The 25,221-nt window shown below is 41.8% G+C and overlaps 1 protein-coding gene and 1 pseudogene across 3 annotated transcripts in view; both read right to left on the bottom strand.

Moving 5' to 3' along the window:
- The window catches only part of LOC308615620 (ubiquitin-ribosomal protein eS31 fusion protein-like), a 42,308-nt pseudogene extending 34,395 nt beyond the window's left edge, over positions 1-7,913 (bottom strand). Inside the window, exon 1 of the transcript in view lies at positions 7,778-7,913. The product of the transcript in view is annotated as a ubiquitin-ribosomal protein eS31 fusion protein-like (transcript). The remainder of the gene's footprint in view (positions 1-7,777) is intronic.
- Positions 1-25,221, bottom strand: part of CTNND2 (catenin delta 2) — a gene marked incomplete at its 5' end in the record, with an annotated part of 962,722 nt that overhangs the window by 544,735 nt on the left and 392,766 nt on the right. The window lies entirely within an intron of this gene.

Below are 25,221 nucleotides of genomic sequence, written 5' to 3' on the forward strand. Positions count from 1 at the left end.
CCTGTGGTAAACCATAATGGAAAAGAATATGAAAGGAATACATATATGTATAACTGAGTCACTTTGCTGTACAGCAGAAATTAACATAACATTGTAAATCAACTATACTTCAATAAAGTAGAAATGAAAAATTAATAGTTTGTTCTTTTTTTAGTGCTGAGTAGTATTCCCGCTGGGGATGTACCATATTTAGTTTCAGCATTCGGCTGTTGAAAGAGATTTGGGTTGTTTCTAGCTTCGATTGTTACAAATAAAGTTAACACGAACACTCATATTCAGTCTTAATATAAACATAAGTTTTCATTTCTCTAGGGTAAATACCCAGAAGTTTGATTCTGGGTCATATGGTAAGTAGATATTTAATCTTATAAGAAACTACTCGTTTTCCAGAGTCGTAGTATTTTGCATTCCTTCCAGGAATGTGTAAGAGTTCCAGCTCCTGTGTGTTCCTGGTATTGTCAGGTTTTTTTTTTTTTTTTTAAATTTGTTATTAAATTTTCGCCATTCTGATATCTCATTATGGTTCCCATTTGCTTTCTCCCAATGGTTAATGATGGAGAACATCTTCCCAAGTGCTTTCTTGCCACCTTCATATCCTCTTGATGAAGTGTCTATTCAAGTCCTCTGTATATGCTTTCATTTTAAACTCGAGATACTTCTTCTTCGTCATTTTTCTAGATAAGATCTATAGGCTATAAAAATGTGGCTGGATTAGGCAATCCTTTTGAATTCCTTATGCCTTCAACTCATTTTCCTTTTATAAATTCCATAAATGTGCTCTCAAAATCACTGAATAGAAATAAACGTGAATAGAGGAGCTTTTCAACACACAGTTTTACTTCCTTCGAGTGAAATGCAAACAGAATGAGTTGGGAGATGCATTCTGGATAATGTAACCAAATATGCAAAGGAGAGCAAAGTTAATGAGTAGTAATGCAGTGATTGGCACACAGCTGCCCACATAACTTTTACATTCGCATAAATTTATTCTCTATACCTCCTCATCGAGGTGTCCTAACACATTCAATTGTTATTCATTTTATTTATAGATTTAAAAAAAAACTAGATTTGTTATTAGGAAGGCATTTTTGTCATCTGCAGGCACAGCTGTGTATGAAACGACAACTTGGTGAACGTGTAAGAGGCAGTCTTTGCAAATTGCGTTCTAGGTTTACTGTGTTTATTCCAATGCATCCTGGCTCCACCTGCTCTGTAATAGCTCAGATTCATATTCTAGAAAGCACTTCCCAGACAGCCTAGCAGCAACGCCAGCCTACACTGGAGGTGCACAAAATTCCTGATGCGAATTCATGCTGGTGGTGGTGCAAACTTCAAAATAAAGCAGAACCTAAACCTCTCCTTAAGAATCTCACTTTCTAGACTGATCGTGTTAACGGCTGACTTTTTTGCTACCCAGAGCTTGCAACAGCATATTTTAAAACTCTGGTCTATGAGATTTTCAAAATTTCCACATGAAAAAGTAATGATGCATGCATTTTTGAAGCCAGATATTAAAAGCCAAAGAATAGGAAAATGGTTCACACTTGTGTTTTACGTATTAAAAATGAAAAGATATTTTGAGAACTATGTGGAGTTTTATTCCTTATGTTCTATTTATAAAACGTAAACATTAAAAGATAAACAGATTTAGTTTCCATAACTTTCATTTCTACCACAGTTTTTGAAATTCAATGCATACTTAGCCCACATTTACTCTTGGGCAAAAACGAGTCCAGGCACTAACCAAGAGATCTAAAAGATCCACAAAACGCCAGACAAATGTAATGAGGACTCTTTAAACATCTCAAGCCTTTTCATTTAAAATTTTATATTCCAATTTTTGTGCCTGACAATAAATGTTGGCTTTAAGAAACAAAATGGAACATATGTGTGTATGGGCACACACACTCTCTATGTTTTAATTTTGTTTCTTCATTGCTTAGATAATCTGTAACCTCACATTCTTCAGTGTTAATAAATATATCAAGATGCATGATCACGGTTAATCAGAAGTCTTGAATAACTTTCAAGTAAACTCCCTCCTTGAAATGAAATATTCGAAAGAACACCCATTAAAATAAAAATGCGAGAGACTGCTTATGATGGAAAATGGAACCATTACTAAAAAATCAAAAAGTAAGATGAATGTGACTACTAATTCCCAAATTTTTGAAAAGGTAGAAAGAGCCTCTCACTGCCGTAGCCTCTCCCGTTGCGGAGAACAGGCTCCGGACACGCAGGCTCAGCGGCCATGGCTCACGGGCCCAGCCACTCCGCGGCATGTGGGATCTTCCCGGACCGGGGCACAAACCCGTGTCCCTTGCATCGGCAGGCAGATTCTCAAGCACTGCGCCACCAGGGAAGCCCAGGCCTGTGGCTTTTTAAATTCCACAGTGCTACACAATTATGAGGATGATCACTACCTAGGGTCCACCTGTCCTGATAAGCCACAGCTTCCCCAGTGATGCATGGTCACCTCCAGGACTTTGGGGAGGCCTCTACTTTTACATTGACGACAGGATTTGGAATGTGTAATGGGCTGGATCCTTTATTATAATAAGTACAAACAGTTAAACAGCACTGACTGGGTGGGTACCAGGCACCATTCTGAGGGCCTTCCTGTTATCTCAATCATCTTCTCAACCACTCCAGGAGTTTAGGACATTACTACTACCATCCCCAACACTGGGGAGAGCAAACTGAGGCATATGGAGAAGAGAAAAAGTTTTTTCAGGTCCCCAGAGCTAGGAAGAGGCAGAGCTGGGATTCCAACCCAGGCAGTCTGGCTTGGGTGTCCACAATCTTAACCCCTGCCTGCCTCCTAGGAAGACAGAAACACAGAACATCCTCCCAAGAATAACAGACATCGCTTCTACAGTGGATGCTCTAGAAAGACTGAAGCCCCCCTCCAACGCTCATCCCGTTAACTCCCTCCTCTTTCCAAGCACCCTGGTTCCCTGTCAGAGTGGGGGACCCTTAAAGCAGTTGCTGATGCCAAAATGCAAAGATGATACGGGGACAAGTCTGATTTCCAAGCAGATACCCAGTCAGTATTTTAAATAACATTTTGGAAAGAATCTAGCAACTCAGCAACTACTTGTGAAGCATTCTTTCTAATTACCAGCGCACATTTGGTTCTCTGTAGACACTTTGCTGTCACCAAAATACTGCTATTTCATGCATGAGAATTTGCTTAGCAAAAAATATTTTCAAGAACAAGGACAGCTGTCAAAAGTGATCTTAACCGTTGCAACGTGAGGAATCCTGAAATAAGCTGTTGGGTATCTTTAGGCGTGAAATGGAAACCAGGTACAGCACTTGGCTATTTACTTCAAATCGCCTAACCGGTAATACTCTTTTGCACACATCCATACGTTGCTTTATAACGTTAGCAAAACACACTTGCCTGTGTTATTTCACATGATCTCTATGACCACCATGTAGGGTAGGTAAGTAGGTATTTCTTCTTGCTCTTTCTCAGAAAAGTTCTTCAAGGCTTGAACAGGTTTAAACACGAATCTTGTATGACTACCCTGTGGCGAACCAGCTTCTAGACTACTGTTCTTTCCTTTACAGAATACTATCCATTCTTTGTGTCTCGATGTCTCAGTGCTAGGAAAGTTTTATTCAATGGTGTGGGCATGTCTTACACATGTTTATAAGTATGTGTATATATCAGAAAATGTATATACATATATACAGTATGTCTATATATGTGTTGTGAATTGATTTTCTGATACCTGTATCTATGTCTATATAGCTATACCTATACTTATATCTAGATTTTCTCTCTACTGCCAGCCTTTTTTTGTGTGTGTGAAAAAATGGACTAACATAAGATATAGTAAAATAAAAAGAAATATAGATTTTGAATCATATAATTATTCTTACAATGACTGGGTTTGAATTATAGACCTCAATGGCTTTGAACCACTTGCTTATTAGGCAATTGAATCCCAACTTGCCATTTGGAAAATAAAGGGATTTGGTTAAGGCACTGGATGACACCAGTGCCTTTCAACCTAAGGTCTGCAGAGTCCCTGAGTTTCCAGTCTCGGGGTGTCTAGGGTGCAGGGGGAGGAGGTAAGACTCTAGGCTTCATACCCATCAAGCAAAATTAAAACTCCACCTCTCTGGGCTGAGTTATAGACTGGATTTCTGAGGAAGATTTCACTGGAAATTCAAGATCAAAACCTGTGTGAAAATCTCTGATCTTTAAGGCCACTTATCGCACTTACAGTACTTTTCTGTCATGTAATTCCTTAAAGAGACACATTGATCTTAATATTTACTGTGACCTTATATAGCATGGCATCTTCACTCTCTACACATATGTGCAAAATACAGAAAAGTACAATATTGGTGGGGTTTTTTTAACATCTTTATTGGAGTATAATTGCTTTACAATGGTGTGTTAGTTTCTGCTTTATAACAAAGTGAATCATTTATACATATACATATGTCCCCATATCTCTTCCCTCTAATATTGCTGTTTTAATGGAGCTGACAATCTAATTGTCTAGAAGTCACTGTTATCTATCTATAATGTGTGTGTGTGTGTGTATATATATATGTATATATATGTATATATATATATATATATATATATATATATATATATATATATATATGTGCAAGACTCTGATATGAGCTGTTGCCTAAGGTTGCTTAATTTAGGTTAACCATAAGTGCTCAACAGTAATGAAATTTCATTTAACAGAATACTAATCTTCAGAACTTATTTTATTTGAATCAATCAGGTTTTACATAATGTCTTATTTCAGAAGAGCAAACTATTATCTTAAGAAAAATTTTGAAATCAGCGTTGCTAGTTTTCTCTATAAGTCTTCAGTATATGAGAAACATTAAGGTTCTGAAAAACATTAACCTAGGATAAAAGTAGATTTGTAGTTGAGAATTCAGATTTACGAACATCTGAATTATTTTAAAAAAATTAAATACATAACATTAAAGGAGTGCCAAATATCACAGTGATTTAAAACTTTTTATTAAAAAAATGGTAGGATTTGTGCTTAAGGAAAAATATTTACATTTAAAGGATTGTTCATTCAGTGTCCACCCTTCAGGAATAAAAGATCTACTCGTGGTTTTTAAGAATATATCAGTTTCCACAATATTCTGCCGAGCAAGATTCTAAATCTTCCAGATGATAATTAATAGTCATTGTTAACGATTAGGTGACTCTGTTAATATTTTCTGACTCTGAAAAAGACGTGGCTTTGTTGCTACATCATCAGACATGATGAACCATTTGGCTAAAGAGAAGGTCAAGCCTTCATTGAAAGTAAACATTTTTTAAAGTTCCATTGTATCAATAGCTATTACTGCATTCATCTCATTTGCAAAGGACGGGTGCTTTCTGATCTATAAATGCCTATTATAACATGGTTCAACTAAGTGGGAGTGGTATTTGAAAAAGAAATGTGGACATGAAATAAATAGAAATAATTTTCAAAGAGATGCTGCCACCTTTTGGCTGCTCTTCCATGAAGCATACACTCATTCCTGAAAGCTTGCGAAGTCAGGAGAAGCCCTGAATGAAATGACTGAACATTTGAGAATCATAAGCAATTCTGTGATGTCGTCGGTATTTCTTACTTAGATGGCTCCCACTCTTTTTGATAGGTTTCATACTCGTTGATATGAAGTAATTTTTCCAAATGTTAATACAGCAGTAGAAAAGATCCATTTTAGAAATGGAGAACGTTCCAAGTTTTATTGAGGTCAGGCATATTAATGCTATGCCCATCATACCAACCAACCGAGGCAATAAAAGGTAATTTTTATTCTACTGAGCAAAAGACTAGGAAAGATCACATACACCTTCTGTACTCAGCATTCCATTTAGATTTCATGTCTCATGTCATCATTATTTCTCATATTTGTGAGTATCTTTTTAGTAATTCCACTCTCTAAATAGAGTAGGGGTCAAATTTTGCTTTTCTCATAAGTTCTTTAAAATTTCTTTCATTCATAAGGAATTAATTTGCTTTAAGTTTGAAGCAACAGATAATGCTTAGGAAATAATTTCCTACTATAGTCTAATCAATAATTATAATAAGAAGAGGCACCATGATTTTTTTAATGACTTCATTTAACTGACTGACTTGAAATTGAAACTTTTTTGAGTCAAATGGTGATATTTATTATTTATCAAAATATTTTAACAAATTGAAATGCTAATCATGGTATGCTAAATGTCAATTATTTCACTTTAACAATTGAGCAGTTGTCTTAAGGAATATTGAGTAGCATTGCAGGTACTTACAATATTTCTTCAATTCCTTTAAAATAATTATTTATTCAAATCAATGACTCCACATGCCAACGATTTACAGGGTTTCCAAAATGTACCTGCAGACTAAAGGAATAGTGTCCAACCACGTAAGCCATGGGCTAATGTTAAAGGACTCAAGGAAACTGAGATTTAATCCAGTTTTTTTTTTTTTTTTTTTTTTTGCCTTACTCGGGCCTCTCACTGTTGTGGCCTCTCCCGTTGCGGAGCACAGGCTCCGGACGCTCAGGCTCAGCGGCCACGGCTCACGGGCCCAGCCGCTCCGCGGCATGTGGGATCTTCCCGGACCGGGGCACGAACCCGTGTCCCCTGCATCGGCAGGCGGACTCTCAACCACTGCGCCACCAGGGAAGCCCTAATCCAGTTATTTTATACAAGCGCTGACCTTGAACTGCCCTTCAGTGTACAGCCGATATTTAGGCTGAGACTGTCACTGCCCCTTGAGGTCTGGAACACAGTGCTTCGGACATTTTCACTGCACAGTGGTAGGTGGACGCCCCAGGCCCTCGCTGGATATTGCATATTCCAAGAGCCACAGCAGAGCTTCCATCCCTGGCTCTTAAACTTCTGAGTTCCTACTGCCGCATCTCCCGACCGTTGCAGATCACGTCATGAAGCTCAGCCCTTAAGTGACTTTTGCAACAAACTCATCCAAGTTCTAACTTCCAGCCTCCCTTACAGGGGCCTGAAGATAGTGGAGACACACAGAGCCCCAGCTCCTTCTCTTCCCCTCGCATCCCACACACCTCTTCCACAGCCCCTCAACCCAATGGCCCCAAAGATGCTTCTCCCTCGAGAGGGACCATGAGGCCAACAGTGTCTGAAATCATTACCTACGACTTTATTACCATGCCTCTCCTTTCCTCACCCTATATCCTGCCTCACAGCTCTTCCTTTTTAATTCACTCACTCAGCTTCCTTCATCACAATAATTCTGAACTGAGAGCCTTACATTAAACAATGCCCCAGACGCCTCCCTGTCTGTCTCTCCTTACCTGGATAAGATAGCTCCATGGCTATTCCACCAAGGCTGAGTTTTAATGTTTATTTATCTGTTGTTGTAAGCCATGAAAAAATAGCCTTAAAAAAATAGGGACAATGGGGCTCCCCTGGTGGCGCAGTGGTTGAGAGTCCGCCTGCCGATGCAGGGGACGCGGGTTCATGCCCCGGTCTGGGAAGATCCCACGTGCCGTGGAGCGGTTGGGCCCGTGAGCCATGGCCGCCGAGCCTGCGCGTCCGGAGCCTGTGCTCCGCAACTGGAGAAGCCACAACAGTGAGAGGCCCACGTACCGCAAAAAAAAAAAAAAAAAAAAAAAAAATAGGGACCATGAAAGTGTGTGTGGTAACCTCAGGACCATCAGGAACGAATAGGTTTCAAACAGCCAAGCCAGGTTCAGCCGTCTTCTTTCTCCATCAGGCACGTCCTGTGCGCCCCCCTCCCTACCCCCCATCCCCGTTTACCAAACAGTGCAGGGTCAGAACTGTTACGCTGATAGCATGTTTGCTTTTCATCCCAGCAGTGATTCAGGGCATCGGTGGTTTTATTGTCAGATTTCTTCATGGGGTTAATGCCATCAGAGCTGTTCTTCAGGCCCATGATGCATAAAATGGGGTTGTTCAGTGGACACAGCTACTGGCATTCTGCATTCCATAGGAAGCTGCAGTCGGGGTTTTCAGCCCCCCCACGCCACCCGCCATGTTAGGAACTTGGATGAAATACTACACCTCTTGATGATAAACTTGGGAGAGGTCTACACAATCGGGGGGGACAGAGATTCCCTCATTAGTACCAGTAGAGGGAACTCACCAGAGAGAATCCTCTGTTGAAGTACCATATTCCAAAAGCCCTTTACTCAGCCAGTTGTTTTGAAGTCCAAACTCATTTGTCCATGGAAACGGTGTCACTCAGGATCATTAGTTCCATGTCCCACTCATAATATTACTTTCTTTTTTCAAAACAAACAGCTTTTTATTGATGTATAATGTAGTTGATTTACAATGTTGTGTTAGTTTCAGGTGTACAGCAAAGTGATTCAGTTACACATATATTCTTTTTCAGATACTTTTCCATTACAGGTTATTACAAGAGAGTGAATATTGTTGCCTATGCCATACACTAGGTCCTTGTTGTTTGTCTATTTTATATACAGTACTGTTAATCCCAAACTCCTAATTTATCCCTCCCCCCTTGCCCCTTTGGGAACCATAAGTTTGTTTTCTATGTCTATGAGTCTATTCCTGTTTTCTAAATGAGTTCATTTGTATCATTTTTTAGATTGACAGTCTCTTGAATAAGTGGTGCTGGGAAAACTGAACAGCTACATGTAAAAGAATGAAATTACAACACTCCCTAACACCATACACAAAACTAAACTCAAAATGGATTAAAGACCTAAATGTAAGACCAGATACTATAAAAATTCCTAGAGGAAAACACAGGCAGAACACTCTTTGACATAAATCATAGTATTACTGGACTCAGTGTCTAAGCACACTCTTTGGACTACACTAAGCAGAAAGTATGACCAGAGCTCTAAAATGCCGGCCACAGTTTGAGATTGGGGCGGGCTTCACACTCAGGGAAGAAGAAAGACAGTAGCCCTGCCCTGGATGCCTGAGTCTGACCGCCTCTCGCTCTGGGCCAAAATCTTTGCATCCACTGTATGCCTCATTACTCCTCAAACATACAATCAAAGTGTGGGAGAATAGAAGGAGTAAACACAGGCACAGGAAAGTCAAGTCACTTGGGGATGGGTGGAGGCTTAGCTAACTACTAGACCTGGGGCTCAAACTCATGTCTGTCTATGTGTCTCCAAACTTATAAACTCTGTACATTTGAAAAGTGGAAATCCCCCCTTCCCCAGGTTCTAATTATTTTCACTCATTCATTAGAAAACTATCTTTTCTGAGTACCAGGCTGGGTGCTTCCAATGCAAAGGAGAACAAAGACGTCACTTCTGCATCAATGACACTCCTCATCTAACGTGAAAGGTCAGATCACATAAAGAACTATGTAAATAAGGCTTCCCTGGTGGCGCAGTGGTTAAGAACCTGCCTGCCAATGCAGGGGACACGGGTTCGAGCCCTGGTCCGGGAAGATCCCACATGCCGTGGAGCAACTAGACCCATGGGCCACAACTACTGAGCCTGCGCTCTAGAGCCAGTGTGCCAAGAGCCCATGCTCGGCAACAAGAGAAGCCACTGTAATGAGAAGCCCACGTGCACCAATGAAGACCCGACACAGCCAAAAATAAATAAATAAAATAAATATTTTTCTTTAAAAAAAGGAACTATGTAAATAGAAATTATGATGGGATATGAAGAAAGAGGTAGGGTGCCCCAAGCTTAATGAGGGCAATATTTGGTTCAGTGGTCAGTGAAGACCACTTTGGGGGTAACATTTAAGCTGAGATAGAAACGATAAGTAGATATCTAGGAGGCAAAGAATTATGTGTAGAGTAGAAGGGATTGTGTGTGCAAAGGCCCTGAGGCACAAAAGAGCTTGGTGCCTTTTAGGAAACTAAAAGACCTGCTGGAGGTAGAGAGTGGGGGGAGAGTGGTGAGGGGAAAGTGTGCAAAAATAGGCAGGGGTGAGATCAGGAGTATCTCAAAAGGGCAGAAGAATTTTATATTAGAAAATAGGGCTTCCCTGGTGGCGCATTGGTTGAGAGTCCGCCTGCCGATACAGGGGACACGGGTTCATGCCCCGGTCCGGGAAGATCCCGCATGCCGCGGAGCGGCTGGGCCCGTGAGCCATGGCCGCTGAGCCTGCGCGTCCGGAGCCTGTGCTCTGCAACGGGAGAGGCCACAACAGTGAAAGGCCCACGTACCGCAAAAAAAAAAAAAAAAAAAAGAAAATAAAAGATAGGTGACCCATACTAGATCAGGGAGCTGTACATTTTAGACACTGATTTGTATGTGTAAATCACCCATAAATCTAGCATTTTTATGTCAGAAACTACCCATAAATCGAGCGAGAAAAATTAATGACATACTTGTGTAATATTGTAAGAAAATAGTTTTATGATAAATTAGATTATCTTTCAGCAAAGCTGACTTCCTCCCCACCCCACTGTGCTGGAGTAGGCTTCTGTGCCTCACTGACATTAAGTTGGCCAGGTGACTTGATTCAGTCATTGGGATGGAAGAGTATGGGATGTGAGCCTCAGAAGACGTGGTGACCAACCAGAAGAAGGACACGCCCATTCATCCTAGGCCCAGAATGACCACACATCAAGCTGATCTGACCCTGCCTGCAGCTGGGAGGCAAGAGCAGACAGCAACCTGCACGAATCAAGGCTGTCCAGCTAAGAACTGAGAAACTGTGCTTCACAAGTGATGTGCATAACTGTGAGTGTGTAAATAAATGCTTCGCATAACAATCTATGGAGCTCTGGGTGGTGCACAATGCGGTTTTGTTGCAGCAATAGTTAACACAAAGTTGTAACATGAAGAATTGCCCTCAGTGTCCGCCCTCCAACACACATACACAGGTGCACTTGCAAACACACACGCTCTGGGCTTCCCTGGTGGCGCAGTGGTTGAGAGTCCGCCTGCCGATGCAGGGGACACGGGTTCGTGCCCCGGTCCGGGAAGATCCCACATGCCGCAGAGCGGCTAGGCCCGTGAGCCATGGCTGCTGAGCCTGTGCGTCCGGAGCCTGTGCTCCGCAAGGGGAGAGGCCACAACAGTGAGAGGCCCACGTAACAAAAAAAAAAAAAAAAAAAAAACACACACGCTCGCACACAGACACACACATTTGCTTGCTTCTAGACAACAGAAGAAGAAACAGAGAAATAATGTCTAGGAGTCTAGACAGCATATGAAGCACCATCTTTGACTCTACCCTAAATGATGGCTAGTTAGACCATGACTTTGTAATCGAATTAAACCAGGCTGCTACTACTGATTGCACTGCTCTGGCTTCATTATAAACTCATTATACAGAATATTTCAGATCTTCTGCAAAATTATTTTACTCAAAAAAAAAAGGGAAGGATATCAGTAAAATGCAATGGCAAAAGAGAACTGCTTTGAGCAGCTGCACATACACCATCTCAGTTTCCAGCTTAGGGAAATCTCCGTCTTTTCTAACACATGTCTTTACAGCCAATAAGATGCTGGCACTTAAAGCTATTACATTGCTCCCTTGTGTATAACTGGGGGATTTTTATATTGCTATAATGCTTCCCACTTCTTACGGGTTTTTTTGAAGTAAGTCTTTTAACAGTGAGGTTTTACTGCACAGACTCTAGGATGACATTGAAAGGCACCTAAAAGAGAGAAAATTGCATTGATATATTTGGCCATTGTGTTAATCGCTGAACCAGTCTAAGATCTAGATGTGATTTTTAAAAAAATGTATCTGATGGCTCTTAAACATTCTCATATCCTAAGAATTTAAATATGCTAAAATACAGATTTCATGAAATCTAGAGTCCTTTCCACTATACAGAGAGTTCTTCAAATAGGACAATTAAATTTCTTGTTCTTAGATATATGAGTTGACAGAATTTTAGAGTTGAAATAGGCTTCGGAACTGCTGTAACCTAGTGTATCTCAAATTGTGTGGGTCATGAATGCCTTTCAGGATCTAGTGAAATCTAGATGCCTCCCCAGAAAAAAAATTGTATCAAAACTTGGTATGTACCTACAGGGAGTTCAGACCATTCTGAAGCCCATCTATGGACATCTCATGAGTTCATGGTCTCCAGAATAAGAGCTCTGATCCTGTCCATATTCTAGATGTGAATCATTTTTCCTGTTTTATCCATCTAATTCCCCATTGCCCTGCAGGCTCAGTGGTGGTTAAAAGCCTGGAGAGAGGCCAGACCACTACAGGATTAGTTTGTCAACTTGTTTCTGGTTTATTTCAAACATTCATAAGTATTTAGAGAGAAATTTACTATGCTGTGGTGTATCTGTCACCCAGCTCTCTCTAATTGTCAGCCTCTGGCTACCTGGTTTCATCTATTCCCCCTCCCTCACTTTTTTGGCTGAGGTATTTTAAAAACAAATCCATGGCATCCTACTATTTCATCCATGAAACCTGCAGTGTGCATCTCTAGATGATGAGGATATACCATTATCCCAATTAGTAGAAATCCCTCCTATCGTCTAATCCCAACTTCATATTAAAATTTCTCATCTTGGGACTTCCCTGGTGGTCCAGTGGGTAAGACTCTGCACTTCCAGTGCAGGGGGCCCAGGGTTCGATCCCTGGCTGGGGAACTAGATCTCACATGCATGCTGCAACTAAGAAGTCTGCATGGCACAACTAAAGATCCTGCGTGCCACAGTGAAGATCCCGCATCCCGCAATTAAGACCTGGTGCAGCTAAATAAATAAATAACGTGACCATATAATATAAAAAAAAATTTCTCATCTTTAAGATTTTTTAAACAGTTGGTTTGTTTAAATCAAGATTCTCCAAAATTTGCGCATTTAATTTGCTTGTTATCTCTTAACTCTTTTCTATTTAATAGTCCCTTCCTGAATGTTCTTTTTATTGATTTCTTTTTTCTTTTTTTTTTTTTTTGCGGTACGCGGGCCTCTCACTGCTGTGGCCTCTCCCGTTGTGGAGCACAGGCTCTGGACACGCAGGCTCAGCAGCCATGGCTCACGGGCCCAGCTGCTCCACGGCATGTGGGATCTTCCCGGACCGGGGCATGAACCCGCGTCCCCTGCATTGGCAGGTGGACTCTCAACCACTGCGCCACCAGGGAAGCCCTACTGATTTGTTTTAGAAATAATTTTTATTATTTTTTTCTCGAAGAATCTCCCACGTTCCGGGTTTGTCCAATAACTTCCTTGCACTCTCATTGAATTTCTTCCTCCATCCTATGAGGGCCTAAAATCTGGGAATTAGAGACAGGTGATGTTTATTTTTGGCTTTACTCTGTTTAATCTAAAAGGGAGTAAGAGTCTATGAGAATCCCTTCACTCAATGGAGAGTAGGATGAATGGAAGACATATTTTTACCTTTCAGTCTGAACTTCCCTCTGGTCTTTAAAAATACGTGTTTTCATCATTTTACTGATTCATTACTCTTCTAAGGAACAGGCCTTTCCTGATAAAGCAACTATCTTTTTCCTGCATGTGATCTGTTTGAAGAGCAGATGGGCTGTAATGAAGTGTATTCCACATCTTGCCCTGGGACAATATGCATGGAAGCATCTGGCACAGTCCCCCTAAAAATGGCCAGGTCTTCAATGTTGGCTGAAGTTGAACTGAAAGAAATCTCATCAATTACTCCCAATAACTCTATCTCAGTTATTAAAATAAATAATCAGTTTCTGGATTAAGGAAAACAACTCATCACAACATAAACCAAGATTCTCTGTATTGACAGTGGAATAAGAATACCCTTCCCATTCTTGGTCACACATGATGTCAACTTCTCCAGAATTGTGTGCTTATCTGGTACCAAAAACTGATAAACCAAAGAGTTAAAAAAAAAATACCCAGTGAAAAGGCTGAATACTCAATACAGCTTAGGAAGGCAAAAAAGTATCTTAGTTGGTTCACATCATACAGTCACAGGAAAAATGAATCCTCCACGTACTCATCGCCAGTCTGTGACCCCACATACCACCCAGCTTCATCCTCCAGTAGCTACTGATACACATTCTAACATAGATATTGAACACCAGGCTGTGAAGTGTGTGATGTTAAATGCATCTCAAAGTCGGTTATGATCTTATCTGAAGAACATAAACAGAATTGATTTTTTTGTACTCTCTCAGGTAGACTTCAAATCTGCTACTCGGAGAAAACTAAGGATTATTATTAGAACTGATATAGACAAAGCCTAATGAACCCTGATGTGAGGGCTGCATTTGGAAGAACATAAGCATGTCAGCCGTCAGCTCCGCTTCATGTGCAATCACTCAACAACTGCCTTGGAATATCTCTCTTACTGAATTTTCTTGTTGTGTAACTTTATGTGCTTCTCAAGCGTATTTCAAAACTCCTTAAAAGAAGAGATGACTGTGGCTTAGTCACTGAAGGAAGGCGGGTTATCTGACTGTTCATTCTTTCATTAGACAACTTGTTAAAACACTATGCTTACAAGCTTAGCCAACATGACAGAACAGGATAAAAAGTCATAGTTCTTGTCCTCAACAGACTTACTTCTTTGCATCCCTCTTGAACCCATTCCTGGGAACAAAGGAGAAGCCCTACAGTTTTCTGTGCTCCAAGAAGGCAGAAGCCTCCATGATGGACTCTTTCCAGGTAAGAGCCCCACTGTCCCAGGAGAATGGCACTCTAGAATCTGTGCTCCTGGCCAACATAGAGTGACTGTCAGACCTCTCACCTGACCAAGGACCATCCAAGCAGAAACTACTGAAGCCCTGCCTCTCAACACTGAAATGGCCTTATACCGCAATTTGAAAGTCACCCCTACACTCATAGGTTCAACAAATGTTTATTATGCAACTACTATGTGCTGTGCATTTTTTTTTAGGTGCTGGTCACATGGTGCTGAACGAACTGATACCTTTCTTCAAAGAAAATAAACTCAAGAAGTCTTGTTGGGGGGACCAAATCCTACACAACCCATAATACACAACTAGCTCTAGCTGATGGTTGCTCTGAGTTGGGAGATGGAAGACTGGTCAAGGGATTTAATATCAGCCTTGCTGGTTGTGGGATCTAAGCAGTGGCTGGGCTAATTCCCTTAGCGTCTGTAGGAAGTGGTGGAGACCATACATGGCTGTGAATTACTTATAAAGCAAAAACGTATGATATAGAAATTACATGTGTATACAACGACTCAATTTTATTTTTTTGTTTACTTTTTTATTGAAGTACAGTTGATTTACAATGTTGTGCTATTTTCAGGTGTACAGCACAGTGATTCAGTTATATATCCATATCTGTATCTATATCTACATCTACATCTATATATTCTTTTTCAGATTCTTTTCCCTTATAGGTTATTACAAAATATTGAGTATAGTTCCCTGTGCTATACAGTAGGTCCTTGTTCGTTATCTATTTTATATATAGTAGTGTGGGGCTTCCCTGGTGGCACAGTGGTTAAGAATCCACCTGCCAATGCAGGGGACATGGGTTCGAGCCCTGGTCCGGGAAGATCCCACATGCCGTGGAGCAACTAAGCCCATGAGCCACAACTACTGAGCCCGCGCTCTAGAGCCCATGAGCCACAACTACTGAGCCTGCGCTCTAGAGCCCACAAGCCACAACTACTGAAGCTTGCACACCTAGAGCCCATGCTCTGCAACAAGAGAAGCCACTGCAATGAGAAGCCCATGCACCGCAACAAAGAAAGTAGCCCCCGCTCGCCGCAACTAGAGAAAGCCCGTGCGCAGCAACGAAGACCCAGCGCAGCCAAAAATAAAATAAATAAATATATATAGTAGTGTGTATATGTTAACTCCAAACTCCTAATTTATCCCTCCCTTACCCCCTTTCCTCTTTGGCAAACATAAGTTTGTTTTCTATGTCTGTGGGTCTATTTCTGCTTTGTAAATAAGTTCATTTGTATCATTTTTTTAGATTCCACAGGTAAGCAATATCATATGATATTTGTTTTTCTCTGGCTTACTTCACTCATTATGAGAATCTCTAGGTCCATCCATATTCCTGCAAATGGCATTATTTCATTCTTTTTTATGGCTGAGTAATATTCCATTGTATATATGTACCACATCTTCTTTATCCATTCATCTGTCCATGGACATTTAGGTTGCTTCCATGTCTTGGCTACTGTGAATAGCGCTGCAAGAGACTCTTAAAAAAAATTCCTTTGCCTATCCCCATTCTTATTATCCTTACATTGATTACTTAGATCATAATTTTAGAAGTCTTTTGGTCACGACTAATCATAAAAGCGAGATAATTTCAGTAATTAAAATGCCCAGTCTCTTGTAAGAGTCAAAATTCCAAAATATATATATGGTTTAATCAAGAGTCTTCCCAGGTAGGGCGTGGTTCAGTTGGGAAGTCTCTGGTCGTACAGTCAAGGGTGTGGGACTTTTCACTGACCCCCTTGCCTTGCATTCCTTTTTCTTCACACCCAAGCTTGCTGGCCGGGGTTTCCCACTTCTGCAGGGGTCACCGTGGGTGGGAGTGAGTGCTGAGGGTGGGAGAGTCTGATGGCAGGAGCAGGTCGTGGCCCAGCCTTGATGCTCTGGAGCTCTTTGTGGGAGAGATGTTCAACAGTGAACATCTGAAGGCCACTGCCTGGGCACTGGATGTGGGCAGTAGCTCTCCACTGTTCCTTTGCTAAGACCCACCCCAAGCCCTGTGTGAGCACCTGAGGGTGCCTCTGCAGCCTTCTTTGCTGAAGTTTCGTGCTCCTGGTAGGTCTCTTGAGTGGGCTTCTTTCCCAATGACCCAGCAAGGCACCCACCCCAGAGTCCATATCTGGCTTTCGCCCTACAGTCCAAAGGGCCATCTTCTCTCGCATGGCCTTGCACTCTGCTGCTGTGGGCCACTCCAGCCAGTTTCCTGCCTGGAGGCTGGGCAGGCCTGAATCAGAGTATAAAACATTTCTATAAAAGAGAGTTGATGCATTTCTAAGAAAATTTCTATAAAAGAGAGTTGATGCTTCTAAGAAAACTAGGTTGAATGTTCTGGAAAGGCATTATCAAAAATTATTGAATAACTTAGGAGAAAAAAATGGACAAAGAGGGAAAGAACCATAAAATTAAAAAATCCGTCAAGAAAGTCTCTGTATTCAAATTGTTTCACAAGTAACTCTAAGTCCGCTTCTCTTTAAAGATACCAGAACTGGAAGGGGCAGGACTGTAGTATTAGGGGTGCAGTTTGTACCGAATGGATGGTGAGGTAATGCAAGCAGCAGGCCCCCATGCAAAGAAAAGGCCCAACTCCTAAGCCAAAAGTTAGTGAAGAAATCCACATTTACAAGGTTTATGTCAAAAAAAATACCCAATGTACACATGTATCATATTTACGATTCTCTGCTTGAACCAGGTTTTTCAACTGCCTGACCCTCTCCCCACCACTGCTGACTTGGTGAACACGGAGAGCTTCCATTCTGCCCTGTCGTCTCCTTTCCTCAGGTTGTAAAATCAGAAGACAAAAGGAAAACCCAAAAAAACCTGAGGCAGAAAACAAAAACAAAACCTCTTCTCATTTTGGTTCTCCCTTAAGCCATCCTCCCCTATTTGTTTTTTCTTTCAAGTCCCAATTCTATTAGTCTACTTATATCTCCAATTTTGCACTTCATAATTCCTCAGAAAGTCATACAGGCTGGTTTCCATGAAGGGAATTCATTACCCCCCAAAGTAAGCTCCTCAGTCTCCTTGCATCGAGTTACTTCCTGGAGCAATGACACGGGTGCCCACCCTGGTTCCTGTGCTATTGGGTTGGGTTTTCTTCCTCTTTCTCCGACTACTTATTTTTCCTCTTCTTCCATGGTGCCTTCATGGGCACAACCAAGGTCCTCTGTTTCAGCTTATTCTCTTCCCCTTGCTCACAACTCCTTGTTATTTCAACTCACACTTCTAGGGTGTTGCCAACAGTGTCCGGGTGCCCACAGCTGAGAGCACTGCACTTTGCCTCTGGCAGGGACTCAGTAAAGTCCATGAATAAATGGCTAACTTCCACTGTCAGCCTTGACTTCTCCCCAGACTTCAAATCCACATACTCAGGAGCTATCACTGGGCAGTGGCCAACAGGGACAGTTGCTTAATTAAGACTCTTTTCCTTTATCTGGGCTACAGAAGTTATAATAAAATATCACTGATGATAATAAGATGACAAACATTATATTGTAAATGGTATGGGGCATGTCAAGGACTTACAAAGTGCTGGGAACATAGCTAGCCCTCCACAAAGAGCAGCTCTGTTAACTGCTTCTCAGATAGAACCTCACGGATGTCACCTCAAATCTGTCCAAAGCTTAACCTATTTCCTTAAACTCAAAAAGTGTTTCTCTTCCTCTGTGCCCTGCTTCAGTAACTGAATTAGCACAGCTTTAATCATTGAGACTAGTAATCAATTTCTGAGTCATTTTCTACTTCTTTCTCAAGCCTCACATCCAATAAATTGCCAAATCCCACCCATGCCCCCAACCTCCCCCAAAATCTAAAAATTAAATCTTAAAGCTGAGCTGTGTTCCTCTTTATGTTCCCACAGTCACTGACCTACTTTGGGCCCTCGTCACCTTTCATCTAGACCCTGCAGGAGGCCCCTTACTGGGCTACTGTACAATGGACTCCCTTGTAGAGTACTAGCCCATAATAGTTCCCCTTGGCTTCGAAAACACCCTTATACAGTTGCCAGTAATGTCCCTACGTAATACTGTTTTAAACGGCTCAGAAACTTTCAATGGCTCTTTACCACCTGAGGAATCAATTCAGGTGATTCTAAGCAATGAATGGCCTGATCTCAAGCCACCTTGCCAACCTCCTCTCCCAGGTGCAGGCAGGCAGGCACCTGTGATTCCCTGCACGTGGCCCTTTCTCGGATTTCCAGTCTTCTAATCATTGTACACCCTTGTGCAGAAGAAACTTTGTTTCCACTTCAGACCATAAAAGGCCTACCTGTATTTCAAAGCCCATCACTTTCCTGATGTTCTCCTAAATAAACTTTCTTTGGAATTAAAGAATTAATTCCTTCTCCATCTATCCGTGCTACTTCCTCAAAACTGTCATAAGCCATGCATTTTTCCATGTTTAATAATAATCTATACACTTGCATACATTATATACAAATATATTTTGACACATACATATATGTTATAGACTAATAGACTACATGCTCATTGAGGATTTTACTTATCTTAATTTTACTAACAGAGCAGTAGATGGGTTCAAAAATGAATGAATGGGGCTTTCCTGGTGGTGCAGTAGTTGAGAGTCCGCCTGCCGATACAGGGGACGCGGGTTCGTGCCCCAGTCCGGGAAGATCCCACATGCCGCGGAGCGGCTGGGCCCATGAGCCATGGCCACTGAGCCTGCGCGTCCGGAGCCTGTGCTCCACAACGGGACAGGCCACAACAGTGAGAGGCCCGCGTACCAAAAAAAAAAAAAAAAAAGAATGAATGAATGTATGAATATATTCTATGCTATATATATCTACCTGTGAGTTATGGCATTCTGAAATGTGTTATAAAATATATGGCAGGAAACACTTTTTTTCCAGATTATATAAAATAAATCCCCAAAGTTGTTAGTCAACACTGGCTTATATGTTATCTATTATAAATTTATTACAATCTAAAAAGACTTTTTGGCTGAACAATGAAGATCAGACTTCAAATCAGATGGACTTAGGCTCACTTTGTGCTACATTTTTCACATATTCCTATTACAGGGGGCAGAAGTCCTATAAAATACCCTGGTGCCTTCTACATGCCTCCATCTCTCTACTTTGAGCATCCATTGTCTTATGACTTCCAGTCCTGGTGGGTTTCTGACAGGTTCTTCCTCTCTGTGTAAGACCTCCAGGTACACAGTCTGGGGATGACCCACCTGGCACTTTTATTTGACTATTCCTTTAAATTCCTTTACGGATATCCCTTTAGATGTATCTGGCCCCTTGCCTCCACATGCTACACTCCTAGGACAAGCAAACTGTGCCAACCCAAACTTCCAGAGACCAAATTCTCTGCTGAAACTTGGTACCCTTTCCTTAACAGATGCCTGGAGTCTATTAAACTGATAGAAGTCTCTGGTGAGAGACCCAATTCCTGGGTGTTAGGGAATGATCTCCCATTTGTATATAATAAGGGACCATTCAACAGAAAGCCCCTTTGAGAAGAAAAGAAGGCAAAAGCCCTGAAGAAAAGAAGTATCAGAAGTCTCACTGAAAAGAGATCCCTGCAGAAGAATGTAACTATAATTTGTGTCCATAGTTCAGGAAACATTCAATTACCTTATTAGATAATAGGGATATGTACAATGTTTAGGTTCTCCACTTCTACCCATTCTCTTTATGCATGCCATCGTACCATGAGGTCAGCCTGGATAACTTCTACCTTTCAACACACACTTTAGACAACAGTCTTCCAAGGGCCATCTCCTACCTTGATGCTCCTCTCAGCGTGCTTTACTTCACACCTTTATTTTAATATCTAGCACTTCATTATGCATTAAACATCTGACTCCCTCCACCACTAGGAAATCTGAGTGCTTAGAGGATAGAAACTATTTTTTTTTAATTAAATATCTTCTACTGCTATTCAGATCCCCAACCGGAGTCATCAGCCCTTAAATGTTGGTGGAAGGAACAAACCTGAAAGAATCAAGGCTTTGATTCCATCTAAATGACAACACTCCAAGTTGGAAAATAAGTTCTTATCCTTTATCCTGACAATTGTTCCAGAACCCCCAAGTGGCTCATGCATATTTGGGGAACAAGTTAGATGCCTTTGGAAGATGCAGTCATTTTCCTGCCATGGTGGTGTAATATCCTCAGCTAATTATGATGTTCTGGTTCCACGATAATGGGGGTTCTGTTGGGGAAAAGGATCTCAGAATTTTTGAAGCTGAAATGGTGCTCCTTCAACTACTGCAGATTCTGCATTTGATAATATGCCAAATGGAATTCAGCTTTGCGGTACCCTTCTCTCTTTGGGCGGGATACTGCTTTAGGGAGCCCTTTCAGGCACCCAGATGGCAGACAAATGTGAACCCAGCACGTGCTTCAGCCCGAGACTTTAAGTGCTGCTTAGTAATATAAATTGGGAGTATTTTTAGCTGGATTATGCCTATGAAGAGGAAGAAAGTGCTCAGTGCCTGTGTTTGAGACATGTTCATACTTCCTCCACACAGTTCTCAGAAAATCTGGGGTAGGGGGTGGGGAGTGGGTATCAGGGCTGGTCTGATCCTCTCCTCTCTTAAACTCCCGTTAAAGAAAAAACCAGGGCTTCCCTGGTGGCGCAGTGGTTGAGAGTCCGCCTGCCGATGCAGGGGACACGGGTTCGTGCCCTGGTCAGGGAGGATCCCACATGCCGCGGAGAGGCTGGGCCCGTGAGCCATGGCCGCTGAGCCTGCGCGTCTGGATCCTGTGTTCTGCAACGGGAGAGGCCACAGCAGTGAGAGGCCCGCGTACCGCAAAAAAAAAAAAAAAAAAGAAAAGAAAAAGAAAGAAAAAACAGTGAGTAGAAATCAGACGGAGTTTGGCCCCATATAACTTGGATTCCATTGTTGGAGTCTCATGCTGTTAAGATGAGGGCAGCCCAGTCTTACTGCTGTGTATTGTGATGGTCTCTGCAATGGACTGAATTGTGTGTCCCCAAGACCCCCACCCTGCCCCGCCCCATCCCATATTTGTATGTTGAAATTCTAACCTTCCAGCCCGATGCTCTCAGGAGATGGGGCCTTGGGAGGTGGCCAGGTCATGAGGGTGAAGCCCCAAGATGGGATCAATCCCTTTTAGGGACCCCAGGGAGCTCTGTCAGCCACTCTCTGCCATATGAGGACACAGTGAGAAAGCAGCTCTGCCACCAAGAAGGAGGGAGCTCACCAGAAGCCCCTCCACACTGGCACCCTGATCTCAGACTTCAGCCTCTGGAACTGTGAGAAATAAATTGCTGTTTTTTTAGTAGCCTCCTAGTCTGTGAAACTTGGTTAGAGCAGCTCGAATGGACTAAGACAGTCTTATGCAGGCTACAGGGTCCACCTTGCAGAGGTGGGCAGGGGATCCTGCTCCGAGCATCTCCATCTTCCAGGAGCTGGGCTTCTGAGTGGGGAAGGGATCCTCTCCCTCAGTGGCACAGGGTGGTGCCCCATGGGCTCATGGGTGTGGCAATGAGCTACGCAGCATCCCCACCCCCGCCATGAGGCTGCTGAAAGCCTGTCACAGGCCCATGGATGGCCAGCAGCTGGGTGTGAGAGCACGTGTACACCCTTTCCTCGTGGGGTTTCCCAAGTCTTTAGAGTGATCGATGCTATGAGAACCGGATGATGAGGTTCCAGCCCACTACCTGGAGTTGCCCAGATCACACGCTCCTGGGCATATCAGCATCGACAGAGCCCTGGGGACCAGAGGAATCGAAGGGCAAGCGATGGAGGATGTATTCCACAGCCGTGGCACTGAGGTCCCACATGCAACGCTCTGGAATACTTAGAATAACCCTGAGTGGGCTGAGCTCCAACAAATCAGGAAAGGATGCACTGGACATACAAAGCCGTAGAATTTTACTTTGTCAGCATTAGCTGCAGATGAAGGCACGTTATTTACTCTACCTCTTTGTCTTCAGGCACTCAACTTTATGTTATGGCTGCTAGGATGTAGAATTACTTTAAGTATATGAAATAATATTCTACTATCTCTGAGGAGTTATTCTAAGAAAATAATTCAGCTACTAGAAATTGATGGTCTCTCCTTGGCCCAGAAAAATTTCGCTTACAAACACTTCCTTTTCTTAGGGACAAAACTATTTTGTAGCCAAGGTTCTCTCTTCCACATAGCGTTTTAATACAAAGCTTTAGGCTGAAGGGAATCCCGTTTTCCTTGCGTTTATGTTGAGAGTCGGCTAAGCCAACAATTACTGGTTCATCAGACTTCAGGTTGAAACAACAGATGCAGAGCTGGAGAGGAAGGGTTTTTTCCCTTCTGCTTCTGATATGATAATGCAACGGAGAAAATTAGTTTTCTTTAATGTAGCCCCAAACACCATCTATAGACACATTATCAAGTGAAATCATCTCTTTTATGTTGCACTCTGAAAAATTTTTAATATTCATGCGGAAATAAGAAATGCTTAGAGTTAGGAAAAAAGAAATGTAATATAAAAAATTCTTCCAGGATGTAGCTCAATTACCAAGTCGTCATTTAAATGACAAAACAGGTAATATTGATGTTAGAACTGAAGGGAATCACTAGGAATATCATTAAGTCAGGGTGACTTTAATATGATATTAATGTGATTTGACTTTAATGTAGGTATCATCGATATCTTTTGATTTTTTGAGAGCCAAAAACCAATCAACTGCTTTAAAATGCAAGAGTACCATGAAGATCAAATAACTAAGTGTTAATAAAAAAGACTGCATTTCCAGTAACTCTAAAGTCTGGCATTCTTTTGGTTTCCCTAAGGGATTGCATCAGTGAACAGGTTTGAGTTTTATTGGCTAAAGGGAACAACTGTCTGTAAATACAGGCATTTTGACTTATAAAAGGTACTTGTAATATAGAGGGAGGATGCCAGAAATTACAGACATTGTGGAACTATAAAAAAAAAAAAAAACTATTTAAAAAGGCATCCCATAGGATGTCCTATGACACTGATCTACTTGGAAACAGCTTTATATTTGCTCTGATTCTCCCATCCAGTAATAGACTTGGTGGGTGCGGGGAGGAAAAGAAAGTAAATAATGGAAAAAAGTAAGAAAAGTATGGGAGGGGGACTTCCCTGGTGGCGCAGTGGTTTATAATCTTCCTGCCAGTGGAGGGCACACAGTTTCGAGCTCTGGTCTGGGAAGATCCCACATGCCATGGAGCAACTGAGCCCGTGCGCCACAACTACTGAGCCCACGTGCCACAACTACAGAGCCCGTGTGCCACAACTACTGAAGCCCGCATGCCTAGAGCCCATGCTCCGCAGCAAAGAGAAGCCACCGCAGTGAGAAGTCCGCACAATGTAACGAAGAGTAGCCCCCGCTCTCCGCAACTAGAGAAAGCCCACGTGCAGCAAAGACCCAACGCAGCCAAAAATAAATAAATAAATGAATAAGTAAATTAAAAAAGGAAAAAAAAAGTATGAGGAGGGCGGTAGAGAGTGAATCATGTAAGAGAGCTTGAAAGTAGGAGAATATTTATAATTATAAATATAAATTGACCAGTAGAGAAAAGGGCCACAAAGAGTTCCAAAGGAAAATAAATAAGAAATGAGTGTTTGGTTTATTTACTTTTTTAAAAAGGTACAACTCATAAAATCTCTGAAGTAGGAAAAATCTTGAGAGTCCATGTAGTAGCCCCTTTCCCTTTCTTAAGGCAGAAATGCATTTACATTATAGCACAGACATGGCTGTTCCAAACAGGGTTTACTGGGGAGTGTGTTTAAATTTCTCACCTTCTCTAGAGAGGGTTCCCCTCCTTAGGAAGACAGAAATGCTTGTTGTAACTTTCAGGAACAGAATCAAATCTTTATAAGGTACAAAAATGACAATTTTTTTTTTAAAGTCCTGCATTTTGCACTCAGACCAAAACCCCTGCTACTTAAAGTGTGGTCTTTGATACTGGCAATATGGGAGTCAGCTAAGAGCTTGTTAAAAATGCTGATTCTCAGGCTCCATCAGCAAGCTACCCTGTCTGAATCTGCATTTAGCAAGACACTCGACTCCTATGATCAGTAGTTTCAGATGCACTAGTCTAAATAACTGTTATGAGAGATAAACTGAGTTTGTTTAGGTGGGTATCATTTATGACTAAGACAACTTTACCTCGTAGTTATGTTTATATAATTTGAACGGCCCTAATTCCAACTTTTCTTTTATTAGTTATTACTAAGACTCTCTCTAATTGTACATATTTGTGAGTGGCATTAAAAATTATGTAAGAAACTGAATTCAAAGTAATGAAAAAGTAAATAGACTCACATTAAAATGCATTTGCATAGAAATTCTGCCTCTAGCTTTCATCATCATTTCATGAAAGGGGAACATGTAGCAGAGTTTCTATACGGCAAACAAGAAACTCATACTGCAGTACTATGTCCAAGAATTTGAACTTTAGGATAATAAGGCCTTGCACAGTAAAAGCCCTGTGGCATTTCACGTTGTCTTGCTGAGAGCTGACTGCAGTTATTCTTTAAAGCAGAGGTTCCCAACCTTTTTGGCACCAGGGACCAGTTTCGTAGAAGACAATTTTTCCACAGACGGCGAGGCGGGGGGATGGTTCGCGCGGTAATGGGGGGGACGGTTCAGGAGGTAATGGGGGGACGGTTCAGGTGGTAATGGGGGGAT

Source organism: Mesoplodon bidens, assembly GCF_964165515.1.
Source record: "Mesoplodon bidens genome assembly, chromosome: 4".
NCBI lineage: Eukaryota > Metazoa > Chordata > Mammalia > Artiodactyla > Ziphiidae > Mesoplodon > Mesoplodon bidens.